A 26,860-nucleotide genomic window follows, 5' to 3' on the forward strand; every position below is an offset into this window, starting at 1 on the left:
TTTTATCATTGTAAAATATCTCTTTCATCTTTAGTAATATTTCTTGCATTAATTCTGCTTTGATGTTACTATAACCAAATTTATCTTTCTTAATTATTATTTTAATAACAATTTTTCTATTTATTTTACTTTCAGCCTATCCATAACATTATTTTTTCAGTGGATCTCTTTTTAAAAGCAAACAATTGAGGTTTGTTCTTTGGTGTTTTTCTCCCAATCTGGCAGTGTCTTTTTTTTTTTTAATTTCATTTCTATATTTCAGAAAACCTACTTGAATACACTTTGAAACAAGAGTACAACAAAATAGAATATACTTCAAATGTTGAATATACAAACTATTATAGTTCAAATCTGAACACTGGTATTTCCCTCATAAACTTCAACTAAAAAAAACAAAACAAAACAAAACAAAACAAAAAAACAAAGAAAGAAAGAAAACTCCAGGTATTAGAGCTACCTGACAAAAATGCATGCTAAGCCTGAACTTCCAAGTGACAGCAAAACTGAAAATGATACGTCCGCACAAGTGCCAGGGCTGAGTGACACAGGCATGTTATAGCAAAAGGCCAGAGCCAACTGTTAATTTGTCCAATTAAGAAACTGACAGACTTAAACTACCATATAAAATGATACATGTAAATTCCATAACAATATTGTTCTAGGTACAAGATTTTTAAAATTTTTCTTTTAATAAAATAGCTTTACTCAAACAAGCCATTAGCTTATTTCAAGAAAGAAAACCGAAAATTAGTCTAAGGCCTTTGCTTTAAATCAGCTTAAGCTATATGATATATATATATATGTGTGTATGTATACACACATATATAGGTATATATATGCACATACATGCATATATATATTTTATATGCATATATATCTATTTTTTTTAAAAAATCACACTAAATCTTTTTTTGCTATCCTCTTTCTGAAGTTTTTGGGATCCATTCTTCAATTCACATTCTAAAATACCTATATTAGCAGAGTCTTCACATAGCACCAGTTAAGTGAGAACTGTGCAAACACAGTAATAATTGCTGGTATGCATAAAAAATGCATCAAAAATTGCTATATGTAACAATGAGATTACCCATCCCAACCCCTCCCACTGAAAACTATATAACCTCTTACAGAATGTTAGTGTTCCAAGTCTTAGTGTAACTTGATATTGTAGTGAGCTGCTTGGTCCCTTTCAATCCTTTTTCTTATTGATGGGTTCAGTTGTTTCCTACTGTAAGAGGCAGTTTTCTGTCAGCATCTCAATATGTAGTTCATTTCCCACTGAAACGTGGGATAGGTAATTTGTTTCCAGTAAGTTTGATTGTTTTCGTATATGCATTAAAAATGTTTTAAAGTCTTGTTTGACTTTTCTTGATGACTTCTCTTGCAAATGTTTATGTCAGTACTGCCACTAACAGCCTGAAGTCCATGGTGGAGCTGCTATTTTATTTTTCACATGTCACTAGTCCTTCTGTTTTCATAGTTACAGGAAGGGCAATAGCTGAAGGCGCACTGACAGCCACTACTTGGGTCACTGTCTTATTTCCATCTGCCAGTTTTTCTTCTACTAGCTGCAAAGTTTTCACATCATGTTCTTGCTTTTTGGCCACTGCTTCCGATTTAACCTCTGGCCCCTTTATGACTGCACTGATAACTCGAGGAGGAGTCTGGCCAGATGCCTACTGAGTAGGCATTGATAGTCTCATTACAGGTGTACCATGGGCTATTGAAACAGGAGTAAGTGCTCTCACAGCCAGTGGGGTTCCAACAATGTTAATGCTTCCTGATCCAGTCAAATTTGACTTTGTCTGCAGTTGACACTGTGCAAGCTGTGTAGCTGGGATGGTGACAATTTTGGCAGGCTGCATGGTGATTTTGTCTCCATTTTCAGTAGGAGCTGGCATCACAGTAGGGATTGTCTGAATGACTACCTTTGGAGAGGTCGCTGTTGTTGGACTAGTGCTGGTTATTAATGGTGCACCTGCATTAACTGACTGAACTGCCACAGTTGAAATTTTCTGACTCAATGATGTCATTACAACAGGTATCTGTACTGTCACACGAACTGTCCTTGGAGCTGCTGTTGCTGACACAGAAGCAGTGGTAGTAGGAGACCTGGATGAAGCATCCAGTCTCTACTAAAAATACAAAAATTAGCCCAGCTTGGTGGCAGGTGCCTCTAATCCCAGCTATTCCGGAGAATCACTTGAACCCAGGAAGTGGAGAATGCAGTGAGCCAAGATTGCACCACTGCACTCCAGCCTGGGCAACAGAGTGAAACTTTGTCTTAAAATAAACAAATAAATAAAATAAATAAATAAGTATTTAATAGTCCAGGTATTCCACTTAATATATTCCTCATGATTTTTATTGTTTTCCAGAATATCCATGCTTCTATCTGGGATAATTTTCATCTATTTGAGATTCTTTTAATTTATCCTGAAGAACTACATTAATTGATACTTACCTACCTGCTGTGAATAAAGTCTCTCAACATACTGTTTTTTTTTTTCTGAAAAAGAACCTTTATTTTGCCATATTTATAAGACATATCTGAGGGATATTTTTCAATAAGTATAGAATTTAAGGTTGGTGGTTTCTTTACTTTTTCTTTTCTTATTTTTAAATAACATATATCAGCACTTTAAATATGACATTTTATTGTATTCTGGTTATATACTTTCTGTTGAAAACTCATCTATCTGCCTTATTATTACTTTCCAGGAGGCAATGTGTTTTCTATTTGTGACTGACTTCCAGAGTTTCTCTTTGCCTTTGGTTTTCACAGTTTTACCATGTTTTACATAGCTGTGGTTTTCTTTGTTTAATCTTATTTGGATATATTTATACAATGAAGTGTTACTCAGTAATTAAAAGAAAGGAATTATTAGTATTTATATGTAAAATGGGTTAATTTGAAAAATTTATATTTTGAATGAAAATTTTATACAAAATATACACGTTCTTTTAGTTATGTAAAGCTCTAGAACAGATATAACTAGCCTTTTGTAGGAAAACTTCATTCTGATGGGTGGGACAGTAATTAAAAGAAAAGGAACATCCAGGGACTTTATAAAGTAATAATAATGTTTTATTTTTTGGTATGGTTTTGGATTACACTACAAGCATTTGTGAAAACTCATTAAACAGTAAATTTAAAATTGGTGCATTTAATTGCACAGATTGGTATCTACTCAAAGGAAAAGAAATTATTGTATAAAAAAGACACCTGCCCTCATGTTTACCACACCACTATTCACAGTAGCAAAGCCATGGAATCAACCTAACTGTCCATCGAAGATTGATTGGTTAATAAAAACATGGTTCATATACACCATGAGATACTATGCTGCCATTAAAAAGAATGAAACCATATTATTTGCAGCAACATGGATGGATCTGGAGGTCATTAAGCACAATAACTCAGAAACAGAAAATCGAATACCACATATTCTTACTTATAAGTGAGAGCAAAACAATGAGTAGACATAGACATAAACATGGAAACAATAGACACTGGGGACTCCGAAAACAAGAGAGGTTAGAGTGGGGATGAGGGTTTAGAAATTATCAATTGGGTACAATAATCACTATTTGTGTGATGGGTACACTAGATGTCCAAACCCCACCACTATGTAATATATCCATATTACAAACTTGCTCATGTATCCCCTGAATCTAAAATAAAATAAAAATTAAATATATTAAAAGGTACATTTTACTTTATGTAAAATTTATCTTATAAATATGTAAACAATATTGAACTCCCAGTTATATTGATGTATGATGACATATTTAGAAGTAAAGTGTACTGGTAGCTAAAACTTTGAAATGAATAAAAAAGGGAATTGATGTTTGGTTAGGTTTATAGAGAAATGGATATTGTGTAATATTTCATAGTTGGTACTCTTCAAAGTTAACAATATTAACAATTGATGCTAAAATAATTATTCTTTTATATTATATCATATTCAAATTTCTTATATTATAAAATAATTACATTATCACCAATATCAGTAGATTCATTAAAGTTGCAATAACAAACACTTTATAGTTCTGTTTATTTTGTGAGATGATCTTCCAGTGTTATGACCCAGTACATACTGAATAGTTCAAGCTATGATTTCGCTAGAAAGTGATACTTGAATTATCTTATTTGCCACTGTTTTACCAAATATTTCTAAGTGAACATCTTTGATGCAATCTTTCAGATGCAATCTTTCACTATTATCTTAAAATTGCATATGGTTCTTTAGTCTTAGTAACCCAAAATACTGTTTATGAGAAGCCAAAAAGAGCTCACTAATATTTAAATATAAAGTATTAAACATTTGCTCCTCTAAGCTCCCTGGTTCAAGTGATTCTCCTGCCTCAGCCTCCCAAGTAACCTGGGACTACAGGAGCCCGCCACCATGTCCAGCTAATTTTTTGTGTGTATTTTTAGTAGAGACAGAGATTCACCATATTGACCAGGCTGGTCAGGAACTCCTGACCTCAAATGATCCGGCCACCTTGGCCTCCCGAAATACTGGGATTACAAGCGTGAGCCACCGCACCCGGCCTTTTAATGATTTTAATACTGCCATGCAAGGAAGAAATATCATGTTAGATTGAAAGAAAACAAAAATAAGCTTAGAAAAATAGAGTGCCTATAGATTTTTTTAATATTTTCTATAATTTAATAACAATTACCAATGAAACAAGTAACAATTTATTTGTGGGTATTTTATTTAAAATATTTTATAAATTTGATTGCATTAAAGTATGTCCTTCAACAAGAGATAAATACATAAGATCTCTATTGTTTCATCCATTTGTTTTTTCAAAAGTTAATTTAAATTTAAATATTCATTCACAGATAAACTGTTATAACTGGTTACTGACAAAAAATTGAACATAAATTTTTAAAATACAGCTTAACTTTCTTAATTTTGAAGAAGACAAAAGTGAATGTTATTTGCCTGCCAGCACCGCTTAAATACCTTTTGTCATTCCCATAAGCGTACTTTCACAAGACCAGTTGCTCTGCTGTGAGTTGTGACTGGTTAAAGAGAAAAAAAAACTGGATTTAACAGTGATTCTCCATATTAATCATCAATATGTGTCACTTTCAACGGACATAAGCATATCAATTTAAAAATTTTAATTTAACAAGTGAGATTGCTTATTCCTTCTTAACCTACCTATATCTTTATGACTAAGATCTTCATGGCTAATATGACTCTAAGTGTTTGACTTCAGCAAATGCAAGGATAGAATAACCATTAACTAAGATAGGACTGTGACAGAAAAAATGTATTTTGTTTGTTTGTTTGTTTGTTTTGTGATTGGAGATGAGAAGCTCAGTTTTGGTTGTACCAAGTTGTGATTTCTAGTCTATATACAAAGGAAGATATTGATTTATCAATTAGTTAGAATTTAGAGGAGAAGTATAGGCTGAAGAAATAAATTATTGTCAATTTATAAACGTAATTTCAAGTCATGATAATAGAAGAGTTCTTTAAGTGAATATGTATGGCCAGAAATGGAAAGAAAGGCAGTAACTAAGGCCTCAAGAGAACTGGGAAATAGGGGAAACCAGCAAATGAAAGTGAGGGAGGGACATTTTGCGAGAATTAGGGAAACCAGGGGAGTACAGTATCTTGGAAACCAGGTGACGCACGTGCTTTAAGGAGGAGGGAGAGGTTTACTATGGCAAATGTTCAAAATGATTTAAATAAAATGAAATCTGACTATTAACCATTAGATGTAGCAAAAGTGATGTCATTGGTTATTTTGACAAGAGCAGTTTAAATGGAGTGGAGAAGAGATAGAGCCAAAAGCTTTGGCTGAGTTTTATGGAGAATGAGATGAGAAACATGGCAGCTGCCTGGCTACTCTTTTAAGAATTTTAGCTGTAAATAGGAGAATAGTACTGAGTTTATTGATAGGGAGTGAACTAGGTCCAAGATAAAGAACAACATACTTATACATACTGTACTGAATTGTTATTTTGCTTGTAAGGCATTCCACATTCTAAAAAACAAACATTAAAATATTTCTTAATAAGTAATTAAATTTCAACACATACATTTTCTACCCTGATATTTATTTTTCCTAGTTGATGCTCATAAAATAATCACAGAATAAAATTAGAATAATTTGAAGTGTCTACACTGAGACCACTAGTTCTGCCCTCATTTAATGAGATGACAATTTTTAAGAGAGACTATAAGCATAGCGTATATCTAAGTAGTTAGAAAAAAACTGCTGATTCCATTAGAAACAAGGATTTCTGCCTCCTGATGAAAATTTATTGTATATAACTATATCTATTATGTATCTACAGATTTTCATCCTATAGCAAAATATGGTTTCTCAAAACAGAATTCTGTTAAAAACATATCTATGTATAGTATATGACTATAAATATAAAAATAAGCTGTAAAATACACAACCAAATAATCATATAATGTATATCATCTTATGCAAATCCCTAAATTCTGTTTCTCACCATTCTGTTAATAAATAAAAACTACATTGTTCAATTCCCACCTATGAGTGAGAACACCTGGACACAGGAAGGGGTACATCACACACCAGGGCCTGTTGTGGGGTCGGGGGAGTGGGGAGGGATAGCATTAGGAGATACACCTAATGTAAATGACGAGTTAATGGGTGCAGCACACCAACATGGCACATGTATACATATGTAACAAACACGCACGTTGTGCACATGTACCCTAGAACTTTAAAGTATAATAAAAATATATAAAAATAAATAAATAAAAACTACAATATTATTTTTCTAAATCAAATACATTTTCTTCAAGGAAGGACTATATTGGTTAAGTGTTTATCATGCTCCTAACACAAAAGCCACTACATCGGATATTGAAAGGTTCTATCTCTATGAAGTAAAATGGTAGCACCTATAAACTTATCTTTGGATTTTCTCTTCTTCTGCTTCTCTTTATGGTTTTTAAGTGTCTTAGATTCTTGAGTTCTTACTTGGTTCGCGGCCTGAACTGATAAACCAAAACCATTTAAGGAGCTATTTTTTCAAAAAGATATTTTCAGATGAAAAATTTTAAGTAATTATTGTACTAAAAGAGAGTTTTTACATTTCAAGAATTGTTTTATAGTGTAAAACTTTTCTTGAGGGTCTCAGAAAACATTTATTAATAATATTTTTGAAGCTTATGAAATGGTTATATGATTACCCCTTATTACACTGACTAGAGATGAAACTCTATGTAGCTATACTTAACATTGCGTTAATCTAAGACATTAAAGAGAGAGAGAATACCTACATGGAAAACATTTGTTCCAGAATTATAGTTTCAAATGTGATTTAAAATTGCAATAAATTTTGTATCTCACCTGGATTATGGGGAAAGATACAATCTCCTGGCTGGAATCACTTATTCCATTCTTGATATCTGCAATCTATTCTCCACATATCTTAAAACTACAAATCACACTATTTAAATTGCTTTTCACCTACAAAATTCCATCTCCATAGAGTGACCTACAATAGCCTTACATTATTTGCTTCTGCCGATTCTCCTTTCACACTTCTAACCACTCATCCAATTGCTTGATGTGCTCTAATCGTACCAGCCTCCCTTTTACTTGTCTATGAGCTAAGCTAGTTCTAGCCTCAGGGTCTTTTATTTTCTGTTCCCCCCACCTAAAATCTTTTCCTCAGATTTTTCCTTTTGTTGTTCAGATTTTAGTACAAGGTCAGCACTCCAGAGAGTTATTCATGATCAAAAATTGTTCCTTTTGAGTGAGATGATTTACAGGCAAAAACAGATGCAAGTGAGAATATGCAAAAAGGGGAGCCCTCATACACTGTTGGTGGGAACGTACATTAGTACAGTCCCTGTGCAGAACAGCATGGAGGTTCCTCAAAAAAATAAAAATAGAACAACCATATGATTCAACAATCCCACTGTTAGGTATGTGCCCGAAAGAAAAAAAATTGGTACATCAAGAAGACATCTGTACTCCCACATTTATTACAGCACTATTCACAATAGCTAAAATATAAAATCAAACTATGTGTCCCTCAATGAATAAATAGGTAAAGAAAATATGGTACACAATAAATGTTATTCAGCCATTTAAAAAAACAATGGATGTTATTCAGCCATTAAAAAAAAGAATAAAACCTTGTCATTTGCTTCAACATAAACAGAACTGGAGGTCATTATGCTAAGTGAAATAAGCCAAGCACAGAAAGACAAATATTGCATGTTCTCACTTTCTATATCAGGACTAAAAAAGTGGATTTCATGAAGATCGATTGGTGGTTAGATTGAAGATAGATTGGTGGTTACCAGAGGCTGGGAAGAAAAAGTGGTAGGAGGGATGAAGAGAAGTTCCTTAACAGGTACAAATGCATGGTTCGATAGAAGAAATAAGATGAATAAGATGAAGTGTTATATCATTAGAATGACTACATTTACTACATTGTACATTTCAAACAGCTAGAAGAGAATAATTAGAATGTTTCTAACAGAAAGAATGGACAAATATTTGAGTGATTGATATCCCAAGTACAATAATTTGACCTTTACAAATTATCTGATTATATGAAATTATCACATGTACCCGAAAACTATGTACATCTATTATACATAAATTAAAAAACAAATTATAAAAGAAAATCATTTATTGACCACCCCCCCAAAATGCCTGTATATCACAGTGCCCTGGTTTATTTTATTTTTCCTGTCCTGTAATACAGGACTTTACACATAATAGACACTGAATATATATTTTATCAGTAAGCAAATATGATTCACTAGTAAATGTAATTGTTAATTTATGGATTTCCTAATTAGCATAAAATTGTGGATTTCCTAATTAGCATAAATTGTGGAAAGGAAAGCAGAATTCTGTAGAAGAAAAGGCATAGGATCTCCTATTAAAAACCAGAGTTCAAATATCATCCCCACCAATTACTCATTGTAGAGACAAAATATATAATAATGCTGGAATTTCCCTACAAAAAATTTTTTTAAAAACTAAAAATGTTATTTAGTAAATGAAATAAAATTGCATTTTATATGTGCAGCACTACTTAGAGGTTAATAAATAATAATTTATTTTCTTTTCTGTATATGCATGCTTAAAAATAACTTCTTGAGATATCTGTATCTCAAGAGATGTCTCCTACAAGGGAAGTTGTTCTGTAGCAAGTACATTCAGGAGAAATAAATATATACTTAACTGGATTAAAGAATGATATGAAATTGAAAGGTTTTGTCTAAAAATGTTGTCACTAGGCAGTTATGAATATTGATCTTACAATACAAATAGAAACAATTTAGAAGCCTCCAAAACACCTCAGACACTTCTTTTTTTCTACACAGATGTTATAAAATGTATTTGTTACTACTTACAGGTTAAGAACAATTCAATGTACAACATGTTTTATGAGAAATATGGAAAAGAATAACTTTTCTTATTATCTAAATGTGAGCCATACAACTTGCTACTTTTTTTTTAGAACACACCCAATTGTTTCCAAAGATACCTATATCCCAATAGTTCTAAGTTTTTAAGTTACAGAAAGAAATCTGTTCTCATACAGCAGACTTTGCATCTTCTTTCTCAGAGGGCATATCTTTTGTGTTCTGTATTGAACAATTAATGTCATTAGAGAATAGAGAATTAATAGCTCTCATTAAAAACATCTGGAGAATTTCAGTACCACCATAACTGCTGCCAACTTCTTCTGCCCAAGTAGAAATCAAGGTTATATTCTTAATTCTTCCTTTGAAATTGCCTTCAATGAGTTTACGAATTTCCAAAGGAAAACTATCCTATCACAATAAGATTCCAATTTAGTTAATATTCAGGAGTAGAATAAAACACTAGATTATTAATTTGGTTTAATGAGTAATAAAATTATCTTGACACAATATCAATTAGTATACAGAAACCATTACTGTTTTTATTTTCTGCAATTAGAATAAGAGAATATAAAATTCTTATTATTGCCAACATTCCTAAGGATATTAGGAGAAATTGACTGATTTTTCCCTAACCATGGTTCATACAGAACCATATAGCCTTAAAATGATTATGTCTGTACAAAGTTATGTAGTGGTGCTCTAATTCAGTAAGACAAAAGAAATAACATTTAAATAATAAGTTGTTTAGATTGATTTTAAATTCTCAAATTGTTACTTTAAACTATTTAAAAAACCAAAGCATATGAAAGGGCATTTAAACAGAAGTTTTTTTAATACCAACCATTCTGTTAACTTTATTTTGTATTCTGCCTTGATTCTGCAGGTGCAGAAAAATAGAGCTTATCTTAGGAAATGTACTTTACTTATTTAATATATTTATTTTCATTTTTTTAAGAGACAGGGTCTTGCTATGTTGCCCGTGTTGGTCTTGAACTCCTGGGCTCAAGTGATCCCCTGGGCTCAGTCTCCAGTAGCTGGGATTATAGGAATGCACCACTGTGCCCTGCTTTGTTTTATAAGTTTTAATCAGGCATAGGATAAACTCTTCAAATTTAAAGTAGGCAAATGGTAAACCATATGATGAGAAAGTACTGTAAGTGTAGTTCTGTTAACCTAATGATTCTAATACAAAATCCTTAGTAAACACAGTAGGAATTTTCTGACACTCTAACAAGCTTTCCTTTTAAAAAATTTTCTATTTGCTGTTTTCAATTTTAAAATTCTAAGTTTGATTCATCAGTTGTCTTGAGAACTATAATTGCTTTTCAGCTATACTTTCAACTATAATTACTTTTCATTAAGTTCCTTTATTTATCTTTAACTTAAAATTCAGAGTACTTTGGATTTTTTCCAGAAAATCTCACCAATTATATGACTTGCACGTAAAAAGATTGTTTCACAATCCAAAGATAAATATATTTTTATAAATTATTGTAGTTTAAAAATTATTTTCAAACACTAACATGCACTGAGCCACTTCCATATATGTCATATCAGGTGTTTTTTTCAAATATTAATTTTTGCCTCTGGCCATAATTACATACATTAATGGTTTAGAGAAGTGTTTATTAACAACTAAGTATTTGGTATTTCATTAAACATATTGGCTGACAAAAAAACAAAATAATTGTAAGAAAAGATCAGCATGCCCCCAAATAGCTCAGGATCCAAAGAGAAAGATAGAACATATGTTTGTGAAATCATTAGACAATCATGAACAGGTAGCATCTGTGGCTCTGCTTATCAGTTAATCTTGAAGGAGTTAAATGTGAGGTGACATTTTAAGAAAAAATTTATAAATAATAATGTACATTCTAACAATATGCTCATTTTCAAAAGATTTCTTTTAAAAATGTGTTTTCATAAATAGTATTAAAGCGATAAACCTACCGTCTCAGTTTTAATATGTTGGTATCCTCACTTCTTTCTTGGATTTATAATTGAGAAATCCTTCTGATTATTTAGTTTCTTTCCTTAAGTAATGTAGTCATAAAGGTTGACACTGTATATAAACATTCTTGTGGCCATTAGTATTTGTATGATATTTTACCTCTAAACTATCAAATATGATACACTGAAAGGCAAATGGCAGTATAGAATATTGGTAAACAACATGAAATTTGGGTGGCGGGGTCACACAGTTTGAATTGATTCCTAGCTCAGCAATGTAACAACATTACTTTTCTCACAATCTTACTGCAGGAATTAAATACATTAATATAAGTAAAAAATTTTGTAAGCCTCTCTAGGAGCATACGATATGTTAGCCATTAATATTATAAATCAAGTGGCATTGACCCCAAGCAGTAGATTGGGGTTCTAGATTAAACACATCCAAACATGTTACATTATTCCAAGGGAAAGAAATGTGGCTTTCTTCTGTGAGGCAAGATATTACATGATTGATACAGAAATGCAACCCATCACCTCAGCCATGTTAACACCATACTCTTAAGAGAACATTTCCCAAAATAGGCCCTACTAAATACCAGTTATTTTAAGACATTCTGGGAGAAGGGTGCTGTACCCAAATACTTTTTGAAAATGTACATATATATCACTTAGTTGGAGAATCACTAATCATTTAAAGTATAATAAATTCTGAGTAAAAACTACAGCCAAGAAAAGAAAATTAAATCCAGTAAGTTACAAAAGTATATGTCTACACTCATGTGTGTATGTGTAAGAGATAGTGATCTATAAATATACTATAGAATTACTGTGGAACACAGTTTGGAAAATTTTGCTCCAAGTCCACACAGATGTCTTTTTTACACAGGATCAAGGGGTGACAATGAGATATTGATAGTGATGAAAAACTCTTAATATGCAGAGAGTTTTATAAGTACCCAAAAGTTTGACTGCTTATTAAAACTCTCCAAACATCTTAGGTCTGCAAAATTTTCCTAGAAAACTCACCTCTTGAATACTAGTTTTATTATTAGATTGCTGATGATTGCTGCTCCCCTTCAGGCTAGAAACATGCTTAGAACACCTTTCTAATGATTTCACTTATTTTCCAGAACCTAGGAAATGCAGACATATAAAATATAAGAAACATTCAAATTGTAAAAGTTACCAAGTTTGATGAAACTTAAAGTTGTAATAGAAGTTCAAGTTCAAGAAGTATACTTATTAATCTAAAACAATTTTCTCACTTTTAAAGTGTCATTTCATTATTAAAAGCTGAATCAGCCACCAAAAACGCTTTTTATATAGTCAGTATATTCAGAATCTATGAATGCTTTTAATTGTAATGTTATTATTCTGCCAATATAGCTGAAGAGAAAAATGCTTAAACAATTCGTATTTGTTATTTTTAATTTATAATTTACCTGTATGTGTAAAGTTGAATTTATTAAGTTTATCAAACATGAGTTTTGCCTTAGTGTGATAGGAATACTAATTTGAGGAAAAGATGATTTGTACATTGAATTGCCCTTATAAAATCAGCACCCCAGTTTGCTTTAAGTTAGCAAACATTCTGCACTGTATACAGTTCAAAACAGCTTGAATAAGTAGGGTACAAAATACAGAATCAGAATATAGGTTAAAAGATATCAAGCCTCCTTCACAAAGGTAATATGATAATGAAAACTGCAGACTAATAAAGTTCACTTATTAACTTTAAAATCACACATATTGGAATATAACAAACTCGAAATTGCTTTTATATATGTATTTGTATTTGTTTTATTCTTTCTAAATTTTAAAATCATTTCTGGCAGGGCACAGTGGCTCACACCTGTAATCCCAGCACTTTGGGAGGTGGGTGGATCATTTGAGGTCAGGAGTTCAAGAGTAGCCTGACCAACATGGTGAAACCCCGTCTCTACTAAAAATACAAAAAAAATTAGCCTGGCGTAGTGGCGGATGCCTGCAATCCCAGCTACTCGGGAGGCTGAGGCAGGAGAATCAGTTGAACCCGGGAGGGACAGGTTGCAAGTGAGCGGAGATCACGCCACTCCACACCAGCCTAGGTGACAGAGAGAGACTCTGCCTCAAAAAGATAAATAAATGAATAAATAATAAAATAATTTATTTGATATTTAACATAAGAAATAGCTAAAGAAATTCTATCACTGCAAGAGAACTGAAAAGCATTATCTCAAAATTATCTTCCATTGTATTAAAAAGTTTTATCAAACCTATCTAAAATATAATACCACTGAAACTTAATCAGTCCCCTGATAGTTTAGCTTATTCATAAGGATAAAATTGATAGAGGAGAACAGTAAAAAGAAATTTTTACCTACCTTAGAGAGCTTTATGCTTTCCAGGCTTATCAAATATTTTAAGCCGGCATTCTTTACAAGGAATTATGTATGAATGGTATGGTAGAGAAGAGAAAAAAAGTCTCTACCCTTTTCTTTCTTGACTGGTCCTATCATAACATGGTCATCACGTCTAGTACTGACAGATGTTTAAAGTCAACTGTCTCTCTCATGAGACACTTTCATGGGTTCTCTCCAAAACCTTCACACACGGGTGTCTCTCAACTTCTTTTATTTTTATTTTAATAACTTTCTATGAGATTTGCTGTTTACTTTTACATAATTTCACTACAATTCAATGTTTACACTTCAGCTTCAATCTTCCCATTCTCTGTCCAGATGGTTTTCTTAGAACAACAAAACAAAACAAGTCTGCACTGGTTTTCTTTCCCATGTATGGCTTATATTTTTCACATTCAGGAATAACAAGGACAGCAAAATTGAGGAGTTAATGTGCTGGAAAAAAAAGAAAACTGAGAAAAAAATTTCATCTTCCTACAATTTTCTTTTGAGACATTTGTCATACACCTCAACTGAATAGAACAGGCTCTGATAACACCATAGACTTTTACTTAAGACAAGTGAAGGTTACATTCTAGGAAACAAGGCATACTGGAAATAATCTAGGTCTCCTAAAGAGTGGAGCAAAATTCTCGGTTGTCTCATTTTTAGAAAAAGGTTAACCTGTACTTACTCTATCAACCTGTGAGACAAAAAGAAAATTCTTTGAAAGTGAAGATTTCAGAGAACTGAAAATTACAGTATAGAAATGAAGAATTAAATAACCCTAAATAATGCAACAGATGAAATTAACAGATCATTAGTTATATAAGAGACAGTTAGCCATAATGAATACTAATATAAATATATAACTGAAGTGCAGACATAGAACAAAACAGAAAATACAGAAGAAAAGCAAAAGAGATAAATGGAACATGATGAAAAATTCTAGTGTATATGTAATAGTAGTCCTCAGAAGAGGAGAAAAAAAATAAGGAAAAGGCAATAGTTAAAGAAATGACTAAAAATGTTCTTAAAGTGACAAAAGACACAGAATCACAGATTCAATAAGCTTTACAATTTGTAAGAATATAAATGAAGAATACCACCTGGCGTGGTGGCTCAGGCCTGTAATTTCAGCCCTTTGGGAGGCTGAAGCAGGCAGATAACCTGAGGCCAGGAGTTTGACACCAGCCTAGCCAACATGATGAAACTCTGTCTCTACTAAAAATACAAATAATTAGCTGGGCATTGTGGCAGGTGCCTGTAATCCCAGCTATTTGGGAGGCTGAGGCACTAGATTCACTTGTACCCAGGAGACAGAGGTAGAACTGAGCCACGATTGCACCACTGCACTCCAGCCTGGGCGAGAGAGTGAGACCCTGTCTCAAAAATAAAATTAAATAAATACATAAATAAATAAACAGATAAAGAATACCATACCAAGGAAACCTTGTTATACTGTGAAAACAAAAGAAAAAGTAAAAATATTAAAGCCATCTAATTAAAAACATACTTATTAACCTGGAAAATCTAACAACTGTTTCTTCAACTGAAAGATGTCTCCAAAAAAACAATAAAATGATACTTTTAAATTCCTAATAAAAAATAATTTTCAAAATAAAATCTATACTGAAAAACAAAACTAAGTCTATACAAAACATAATGTCTTTAATAACTGAAAATGAAATAATATTTTCAGACAAATAAAATATTAGGGAATTTATCTCTATTACATCTATCCTAAAATAATTACTATAGGGAATTCTTTACGAAAAAGAAAATTTCATATGGAAGAATGGTAATGTGGGGAGGAATAAAAAGCATAAAAAAGAATAAAAAGCATAAAAAAGTATAAACATAGTATAAACGTGTAGATTAATCTAAATCTAAATTATCTAAATAAATACTTAGTATTTAAAAAATGGTAATGTCTAAAGAATATTAAATATAATATGTGGATTTAAAATAGATAGCTGTAATGACACAGAAAGTAGGAAGAATATAAATGAAATTTATTAAAATAATAATAATACTAACTAATAATTGAGGAGGTCAACTTTAGTCACTTAAGTACCCATAAATATAATGAAATAATTTATAAATAAGCTAATAGAAAGTGTCCCACTTTCACGACTTTTATTCAACCTAGTGCTAGAACGTCCTGGCCAGAGCATAACACAAGAAAAAAAAATAAAGGGCATCCAAACTGGAAGGAAGAAAGGCAGATTGTCTCTGTTTGCAAAAGACCTGATTTTATATATATATATATATATACACACATATATATATATATACGTGTATATATATATATAACCCTAACAACTTCACGCACACCCCAAAACACTGTTAAAATAATAAACAAATTCAGTAAAATGGCAGGATACAAAATCAAGGTGCTAAAATTAGTAGCATTGCTATATTCCAATAATAAACTATGTGAAAAATAAATCAAGGAACAATCCCATTTGAAATATCTAGAAAAAAGTAAAAGATCTAGGAATAGTTTTAACTTAGGAGTTGAAAAAGCTCTACAAGAAAAATTATAAAACATTAACTAAACAAACTTAAGACAAACAAATAAATAGCAAGACATCCCATGTTCATAGATTGGAAGAATTGATGTTAAAATATCCCATACTACTCAACACAATTTACACAATTTACCTTATCAGAATACCAATGACATGCTTCACTAAAATAGAAAAAAAAAACCTAAAATTTGTATGGAACCACAAAAGACACCAAAAGTGAAAGAAATATTGAGCAAAAGGAACAAAGTTAAAGGCATCACACTATTTTACATCAAAATATACTACAAAGCAATAGTAAACAAAACAGATTGATACTGGCATAAAAATGGACACATAGATCAATAGAAGAGAATACAGAACCCAGAAATAAACTTATGAACTTATAGCCAAATGATTTTTGACAAAAGCACCAAGTATACATACTGGGGATATGACAGTCTCTTCCACAAATGGTGCTGGGAAAACAGGATTTTTAACTCATGTAGAAGAATGAGACTAGACCCCTATCTCTCACCGTATAAAATAATACAACTCAACATGAAGACTTAAAGATAAAACCTGAAACTATAAAACTACTGGAAGGAAACACAGGGGAAATGCTTCATGACATTGATCTGGGCAAGAATTTTTTGGACAAGAACTCAAAAGCACAGTCAACAAAAGCATATAGACAAATGAAATGTTATCAAACTAAAATGCCTCTGCACAGCAAAGAAAATAATCAACAGAAGGAAGAGAACACTTAAAGAATAGAAGAAAATGTTTGCAAACTATACATCTGACAAGGGTTAAATATCCAGAATATATAACAAACTCAAAAAACTCAATAGCAAAAAAAACAAGTAATCTGATTTAAAAATAAAATAAGGAGGCTGAGGCGGGTGGATCACAAGGTCAGGAGTTCAAGACCAGTCTGGCCAATATGGTGCAACCATGTATCTACTAGAAATACAAAAAAAACTAGCCGGGTGTGGTGGCACGCACCTATAGTCCCAGCTACTCAGGAGGCTGAGGCAGGAGAATCGCTTGAACCCAGGAGGCGGAGGTTACAGTGAGCTGAGATTGCACCACTGCACTCCAGCCTGGGAAATAGCGGGAGACTCTGTCTCCAAAATAAATAAATAAATAAAATCTAATAAAATCTGAATAGAAATTTCTCAAAAGTATACATACAAATGGTTACTAAGTATATTTAAAAAATGTTTGACATCATTGATCATTAGGAAGATGTAAATCAAAATGATGATATCATCTCACCCAGTTAGAATGGTGTGATGATTAATATTGAGTGTCAACTTGATTGGATTGATGGACACAAAGTACTATTCCTGAGTACGTCCTGAGTATGTCCCTGAGTATTGTTCCTTAGGGTGTTATCAAAGGAAATTAACATTGCAGTCAGTGGATTGGGAGAGGCAGACCAACCCTCAATCTGAGTGGGCACCATCTAATCAGCTGCCAGTGCAACTAGGATAAAAGCAGGCAGGGGAATACAGAAGGACTAGACTGGCTAAATCTTCCAGCTTTTATCTTTCTCCCATGCTGGATGCTTCCTGCCCTTGAACATCATACTCCAAGTTCTTCAGCTTGTGGACTCTTGGACTTACACCAGTGGTTTGCCAGGGGCATTTGCATCTTCAACCACAGAGTGAAGGCTGCACTGTTGGCTTCCCTACTTTTGAGGTTTTGTGACTGACTGGCTTCCTTGCTCCTCACTTTGCAGATGGTCTATTGTGGGACTTCACTTTGTGATAGTGTGAATCAATAATCCTAAATAACTCCCCTTTATATATACATCTATCCTGTTAGTTATATCTCTCTAGAGAACGCTGGTTATTATCAAAACCACAAAAGATAAATGCTGTTAGGATGAGGAGAAAGGAGAATGCAGATTGGTATTGCAACAATAAAAACAGTGTGGAGATACTCAAAAAATTAAAAAATAGAACTACTATATGATTCAGCAATCCCACTCCTGGGTATATACCCAAAGGAAATAAAAGCAGTTTATCAAAGCCATATCTGCAGTCCCAAGTTTATGGCAGCACTGTTCACATAGTTAAGATATGGAACCAACATACAGTGTCCATTAATCAATGAGGGTTTTATATGCACAATAAAATATTATTCAGCTGTAGAAAAGGAATGGAATCTTTTCATTTGCAGCAACACGGATGAACACGGAAGGCATTTGTTAAGTGAAGTGAGCCAGTCACAGAATGACAAATACTGCATGGTATCACTCAAACCAAAACGTAAAAATGTTGATATCATAGAAGAGAGTAGAATAATGCTTACAAGAGGCTGGGGCAAGGAGAAGTGAGGAGGAATGTGATTGGTTAATGAGGACAGGGTGACAATTATATAGGAGGACTATGTGCTGGTGTTCTGTTGTGCAGAAAAGTGATTATAGTTAACAATATTATTTGATATACTTCAAAATAGAATGCTCTCATCATAAATTAAAGATGAATGTTTGACATAATAGAAATGCTAAATACCCTGATTTGATCATTACACAATATATGTATGTATTGAAATATCTTACTATACCCTATAAATATATCCAATTATTATGTGTCAATTAAAAAAAGATCATGAACAGGATTATGAAATTATAATAATGATTTGGAGACAAATATGGCAATGGATGAAAATAGAGTACAGAAGCAGACACAAACTCATAAGGCCTCCTGAATTACATTACCAAAACGCACTGAGTAAAGGATGGTTTGCCCAATCAATGCTGTTTGTTAAATTAGATATACATATGGAAAAAAGATGATCACTTACAGATACACTGAAAATAATGTTTGATGAATTATATAATTAAACAATAAAGCTTTTAGAAGATAAATAATAAAACAAGGAAGCCAAGAATTTCTTAAACAAGACACAAAAAGTACTAATAATAAATTTGATAAATTAGTCTAAAATGAAAAATGTGTCTTCATCAAAAGTAAATAATAAGAAACTAAAAAGTCAAGCCAGGAAATTGAATATGTTTACAGTACATATTAAACAGACCACTCTTATCCAGAATATATAAATAACTCTTAGAGCAGTAAAAAAGTATAGAGAGAACATCTGGTGGGAAAAAAATGGGCTAAAGACTTAAACAGGTATTTCAAAAAAGAGCTCGCTGGGTACGGTGACTCACTCCTGTAATCCAAGCACTTTGAGAGGCCAAGGCAGGTGGTTCACTTGAGGTAAGGAGTTTGAGAATAGCCTGATTAACATGACAAAACCCTGTCTCTACAGAAAATACAAAAATTAGTAGGTGTGGTGGCGGCTTGTGCCTGTAATCCCAGCTACTTGGGAGGCTGTGGCAGGAGAATAGCTTGAACCTCGGAGGCAGAGGTTGCAGTGAGCCATAATGGTGCCACTGCACTCCAGCCTGGGCAACAGAGTGAGAAATTGTCCACACCCCCACCAAAAAAAAAAAAAAAAAAAAAAAAAAAGAGCCAAACAAAGGAATAGATAGTCGGCATTATCAGTTATCAGGGAAATGAAAACAAAAATTATGAGATACCATTATCTACCCACGAAAATGGCCAAAATTACAAAAACAAAATACTAAGAAACTAAAAACAACAAAGAAACCAGAACCAACATATGCGAGGCTGTAAATACTAACAATCACAAACTGCCAGTGGAGATATAAATTAGTATTGCAGAATTTTGTTCCTTAGTTCAGCTATAACCCAGGTTCTTGTCACATGATCAGGAAAATTTAGGCACACACATTGAAGGATGAGTAGAGCAGGGTTTTACTTGGTGAAAAAGAAAAAAGAAAAAGTCTCAGCAAAATGACATGGTAGTCCTGCTAACAGGTCCTCGACCTCACAGACTGAATCCCAAGCCACCACAAAGGAACTAAAGCGATCAGACTCCCCGGAACTCCAAGGCGTGAAATTCCCTGTGGCTCCACCCACTTTCCCCAGTGCACATGTCGGGCTCCAGTCTGCTGTGGGCATGCCCAGACAAGCCCTGGGCAGGTTTCCTCATGTGCACAAAAGCACCTGATGTAAACCCTTGTGGGGCGGGTCGGAGATTCTCTGGGTACCCCCTTTTTATCTGCCTAGTCATTTGGCTGTCTCATTAGTACCATCACTTTGCTTAAAGACAGTGAAATACATTTTAATAGCAAATATAACAGAAAGAAGCAGAAGACCAATAACATTAAAAATATGTTCCTGCAGGTAGAAAAATTTATTTACACATGTACTGTGAATGGATATTATCCATCATGTGATTTTTTTTAAAAGGCTGCAAACATCATCTAGTTAACATCAAAAAATAATTTACTTCAATTATAAACATCCAAATGCAGGAAATTTCAAGGTTTATTTATAATTGTTTTAATATTGAATTGCTGACATATGTTCAATGAAACACTTTTACTTGGATTGTATGTCCCTGAAATGATATTAAATATCCTCATGCAAGTAAAAATAATAAAGAAAACCTAGTAAAAACCTGATTCTGTCCTCTAGTTTCAACCCAATGGTAAAAAAATACGTAGTGTTTATAATTACCAATAAATAATTCACAACAAAATGTATATTTCCCATCAAATTGAACCATAAGCAGCACTTACGTGTAATGTTTCTAAATGTTAGGGGACATTATTATATATTTTGCGTGGATAGAAGTCAGGTGAATATTTTTGAACAGATGAGACTGTTAGGCTTCACTTGTTCCTGCACATTGCAAGTAGCTGTATTGAGGAAGCACAGTTATCTTTTGAAGACCTGTACAATTTTTTATATCAGAGGCTAGAGAGTTTATAAAAATCAGAAGTTTAGGAAAAGTTTGATGACTCCTGATATAATAATTATGTCATTGTACTAAGGTTTCTTCATGTTTCTAATAGCAGACCGTGAAAGGAAAATAAATCTTGGGGGCACCAAATCACTAAGCTAAATGGAAAAGTCAAGCTGGGAGCTGCTTAGGGCCAACCTGCCTCCCATTCTATTCAAAGTCACCCCTCTGCTCACTGAGATAAATGCATATCTGACTGCCTACTTTGGAGAGGCTAATCAGAAACTCCAAAGAAAGCAACCATTTGTCTCTTATCTATCTATAACCTGGAAGCCGCTTCCCCACTTCGAGTCTTCCTGACTTTACTTCAAGTTGTACTGCCTTTCCAGACTGAATCAATGTTCATTTTGCATATGTTGATTGATGTCTTATGTCTCCCTAGAATGTATAAAACCAAACTGTGCTCTCACAACTTTGGGCACATGTCATCAGAACCTCCTGAGGCTTTGTTATAGGCATGCGTTCTCAACCTTAGCAAAATAAACTTTCTAAATTAACTGAGACCTGTCGCAGATTTTCAGGGTTCACAAGAAAAACTCTTGCAAAGAACTTTTGTAGCTAACTGCTTTGCAGGCAGTTGGCTTGGCCCATGGTATGAATAACCCACTTGCTTCCCATGTCTTTTTTCTTTGGCTCACAGAAGTAGAGGTGCTGCTGGTACTTGAGAGTGACTGCCACCACAGAGGCAGCAGCTAAAAGTGTAGGTACAATCACTTCTAAAAGTGATTTGGCAACACAGTCTAATGTTAATAACCAAACATGGTTTAGCAAAACCAATATGCAAAACTAGAAGCAATCCAAATGTCTACTCATCAGGAGAGTTGATAAAGTGTAGTGTATATACTACAAAGTGATACCATACAGCAATGAAAGAGAAGCATACTGTTGGTATATGTATGTATTGATGGATGAATCCTGTAAGCATCAAGTTGAGTAGATGAAGCCAAACACAAGAGAGTATATCCTTTATTATTGCATTTAATTAAAGGTCAGAAATAGGTAAAATTAATCTTTATTTCAATTTGTTTTTCACTTTTAAAAACACTCACTGTTGTCTAATGTATTAGTATTTTACCCAATGGTACTAAAATGTTAAGCAGCTATTTTATGTGTGTTTGTAAAACGAAAGTGATCATCTGACCTAAAAAGGTGTTACAAATTTAACTTAATCTGCAGTTCTCTCAATATCAGCACAGCTAGAATGTTCTCTGTACTTTTCATTTTTTAAGTGTGAGTAAACAGATATAAAAATATTTATTATTTCATAAAATAAATAGACACTTTTAAGTATTTTTAAAAACATTTTAAAACAGATATCAAATTTAAAAATAGAATCATTAAGGAGTGTAAATCTGTCTTAGTGGTCAAAATGGCTTGTCTATTATAAGGTATTTGTTATCCAAACACAAAGATCATTTAATTATATTTCTACAAATTTAAAAAACATATTATGAAGACTTTTGGAAAAGTTATTTTCACTATTTAAATAACATTCACCCTTAATTTCAAATGGCAACAATGCTTAGCAGACAAGCAAAATAAAATAGTTCTGCTTATAAAATGATGACAAAAGAAAAAATATTAATTTATAAGAAAATTAATTATTTAGACATTTTAAAACAGTCTCAAAGCTTTCTAGGTTGTGATCTTGTGGTAGTTTTCTTACTCCTTAGTTTGGCTAGGTCCAAGTATTTGTCCCACGAGCAAGAAGAATAAGGCACATGGATACCGGAGAGTAAGTAAGGCAGAGTAGGTTATATTAAGTGACAGAAAAGCTCTCAACAACCAGAGGGGACCCAATAATGGGTTGCCAGAAATGGGGCTGAGCTCTGGGTCTTCTATGTGACAAAAACAAGGAAGTCATCTGTGAGTTCTGCCCTAATGGGAGGGGTATAGTTCCCCCTTGGGGATGTTGCATCTGAGCATGTATGGGGTTGGCCATAGGGACTCCATCTTGGTTATTATCCATGAGTGCTTAAGTGAAACCCACAGAGGTGGCGGGCAAAAATGTGGTGAACCAAATACTAATGATATTGCAATTAGTTCTGGATCAAGTTAAGGATATTTAGTTAATTTATTGTGCCTGTACTGAAGTTGGAACAGTCCCTTCTAAGCAAACATCCTGGCATAAGAGGAAGTTCTTAACTACATTTCCTCCCACTAGCTACCTAACAGGAGTGGTGCAGGTGTGGTTCCATGGGTGTTTTTTCTCTTCCAAGGCCCTCCATTTCTGTCTTCTTAGTTGGCCTCTAAATGCCTCCTCTATCAAACTCAGAGATTCCATTTCTTTAGAACAATCTCATGTAGCAGTGTGCTTTTACTTAAATGTTCTCAACTGAGTATTGTTTCTTTCATATTTATTAACTTTATTCAGAATTTTTTCTCATTACTTTGAAAAGCTTTCAGTTACATTTAAAAAATTACCTAAGGAATTTTCACCATACAAGCATAATAAAAAAAATTTATAAAAGCTTACATGTGTATTCCAAAAAACATACTTAATATTAAATAGTTTTGCAAACAATGGATTATCTATACTCATAAATAGCATCTTAAACATTGACTATAACTAATTGCTATTGATGTTTCTGAAATATTTTCTTAAAGATGTCTCCCAAAATTGTTTAGAATTTCTTAAAATCTGCTATTATTTCATTAGATAATTTTGCTTTTTCTATTCCTGAAAGGAGATGGGAGGCAGTAGATATTGAAATTTGTTGTCTCTTTTATAGTAAATCTTCTAAGAAAGTTGTTAAGGTATGAAATAGTGATTATATACTTCTGAAACCTTTCACATCTACAATACTATGATAGACTGATAAAGCGTTTTACTTTAGAGAAACTATCAAACATCAAGCTTATACAGCATTAATTTTGCAAAGTTATATGCTCTCAATAATGAATTATTGAAAGGTTACAATGTGCAAGGCAGTGTGTTAACACTAAAAGTAAAAAGCATAATGAGACATATTTAATGATCCTTAGGAACTTTCAATCTCATGGAAGGTACAGATGTATTAAAAAGTTATTATAATGTAGTCTTATAAAATCAATCCTGTAGAATGTTAAGAAAGGTAATGACACATAATATAATATGGAGTCAGAAAGTCTTCCTGGGAAAGAGAGCGTACAAGCAGAGATTTAAAAGAAAAGTAGGAGCTATGTAGGCAAATCACATAGACAATTGTAAGTAATTTTTAGCTGTGAGACAGAATAAGAAAAGATGCAGTGGCAACAAATTGATAGTATGTTGTGTAAAATATATAATTTGAGTTATTTCTGAAATTTAAACTAAAAACCAGGAAGTAGCAAGAGATTATACTGGATTAGGTAGAAATCAAATCATGAAAGCTTTATGTTTCATATATAATATTTTGACTTTAATCTTGTAGACAATTCAGAGGCATTGAGTGTTTTACTAAACAATAGAAAAGATCTAGTCAGATTTAAATATTAAATGGATTGCTTTGATTGCTGAATAGATTGATTTGAGGAAAGTATTGCAGAATTAAGACACTTCTTAGGAAGCAGTTGAATTTGTTCAGATGGATGGAAACCTGATCTACAGTAGTAATTTGGCTGATAGAACACAGAGAATGCAATTAAAAAATAATTACAAAATGAACTTGTAGTGTTTTTTATTATTAGAGTGTGGGAAGAAATTATCAAACTTTTAAACTTGATATCCAAAATGGCTTTGCAATATTTTTAGTTAAGAACATTATTATAGGCTGGGCGCGGTGGCTCACGCTTGTAATCCCAGCACTTTGGGAGGCCGAAGCGGGCAGATCACAAGGTCAGGAGATCGAGACCATCCCGGCTAACACGGTGAAACCTCATCTCTACTAAAAATACAACAAATTAGCTGGGCGTGGGGGCAGGTGCCTGTAGTCCCAGCTACTTGGGAGGCTGAGGCAGGAGAATGGTGTGAACCTGGGAGGCAGAGCTTGCAGTGAGCCGAGATTGCGCCACTGCACTCCAGCCTGGGCGACAGAGCAAGACTCCGTCTCAAAAAAAAAAAAAAAGAACATTATTGTAAATTATGCTGTGAAGATAGAATGTAATCACCAATTCATTTGTCAAGACTTAAAATAATCAAAATTCTAAAGACACTTTAGAGTCATTCTGAAATATTTTTCCATTACATTTTTCTGAAATCTGCTTGGGCATTGGGATGGTTATAATTCAACTATGTGAATGAAATAACTGACACAAGGCATATCGACAAATACATTTATAATAAATGTGTCAAAGTGGAGTGCCAATATATGCATGTATTCGTAAACCAAATTGCATTCATTTGCTCACTTATTAACAATTATTGATTAGACACTTAATGTAAGCAAGACATGTAAGTATTGTGCAGAACTTTGTGTTCTCAGGTATGTTAAAATCTGTATGAATCTATAAGAATATAAAATCAATACAAATATAAAAAGCAAATTTACCAATTAGGCTCATGAGATCAGTTTCATAGAGATGATTCTAAAACTATTTGCTGGCCAAGCGTGGTGGCTCGCACCTGTAATCTCAGCACTTTGGGAGGCCCAGGCGGGCGGATCACGAGGTCAGGAGATCGAGACCATCCTGGCTAACACAGTGAAACCCCATCTCTACTAAAAATACAACAAATTAGCCGGGCATGGTGGCGGGCACCTGTAGTCCCAGCTACTCGGGAGGCTAAGGCGGGAGAATGGCATGAACCCGGGAGGCGGAGCTTGCAGTGAGTAGAGATGAGGGCGCCACTTCACTCCAGCCTGGGCGACGAGCGAGACTCCATCTCAAAAAAAAAAAAAAAGAAAGAAAAAAAACTATTTGCTTATATTTTTACCTTTTCTACAGTTTGTGGATTATGTCAGGTAAACACAGTCAATTTTATGCAGTATTTGAGCCAGCCATATGTTTATTTGATTTTTTTCACTTTAATCTGTTTTATTAAGATTCATAAGAGATTATTTAAAGAATTTATTGTAAATAACTTTTAAATGTATAATGCATATTTTGAAGCTATATTTAAATTTGCTAAGTATAAATGTAAAATTATTCAATATTTCAATTATACTAACACTTTTCTGATTATAAAATGTCTCTATCTCTAGTAATGATTTTAACATATTTAATTTTGTTACATTATTAAGGTTATGGAATGTTATTTCCTTTACATTGACATGAAACATGAGTATTAAAATGTTTTCACTTCCAACATTTCTTTGTCCTTATATTTTACCTATCTCTCTTTTATGTAGCCTGCAGACAGACACTTTCCCCACAATTCAATGTGAGAAGCATAGTCTTTTTATTGTAGCGTTTGGTTTACATCTCATCTAATCACTGATGTTATTTAACATTTATAATTCCACTTTTTACTTCAGATGACATCTGGAGTAGAAGTAGGTTGTGTAAAAACAACCAATAATTAAAATGAGTAAACGATGATTCTTTGTGAGTTTTATTTTACTCTTGTATCTTACTTTGAGTCGCCCCAGAAGCAGAACCTGAGACATTGATATAAGTACAAGTAATACATTTTTTTAGGGTGGTGATTCCAGGAAATATGAGTAGGGTGATGGCATCGTGAGAGTGGCAAAGAAAATCTATGGAATATAATTTTGACAAAACCTAAATAACCCTGCCAGTCTCTGAATTTCTTGTTTATTGGGAAGATTATATGAGATAACTCCTTATTTTCCATAGTTTGAAGAATGTCTCTGATAAAAATTTATCCATGTAATTACCAGTTTTCACAGATTGAGCAGAAAAATGA

The 26,860-nt window shown here is 33.1% G+C and overlaps 1 pseudogene; it reads right to left on the minus strand.

The window, feature by feature from the left end:
* Positions 1-1,310: 1,310 nt before the first annotated feature.
* The window catches only part of LOC100449936 (ETS-related transcription factor Elf-2-like), a 52,644-nt pseudogene continuing 27,094 nt past the window's right edge, over positions 1,311-26,860 (minus strand).

Source organism: Pongo abelii, chromosome 11, assembly GCF_028885655.2.
Source record: "Pongo abelii isolate AG06213 chromosome 11, NHGRI_mPonAbe1-v2.0_pri, whole genome shotgun sequence".
Taxonomy (NCBI): Eukaryota; Metazoa; Chordata; class Mammalia; order Primates; family Hominidae; genus Pongo; species Pongo abelii.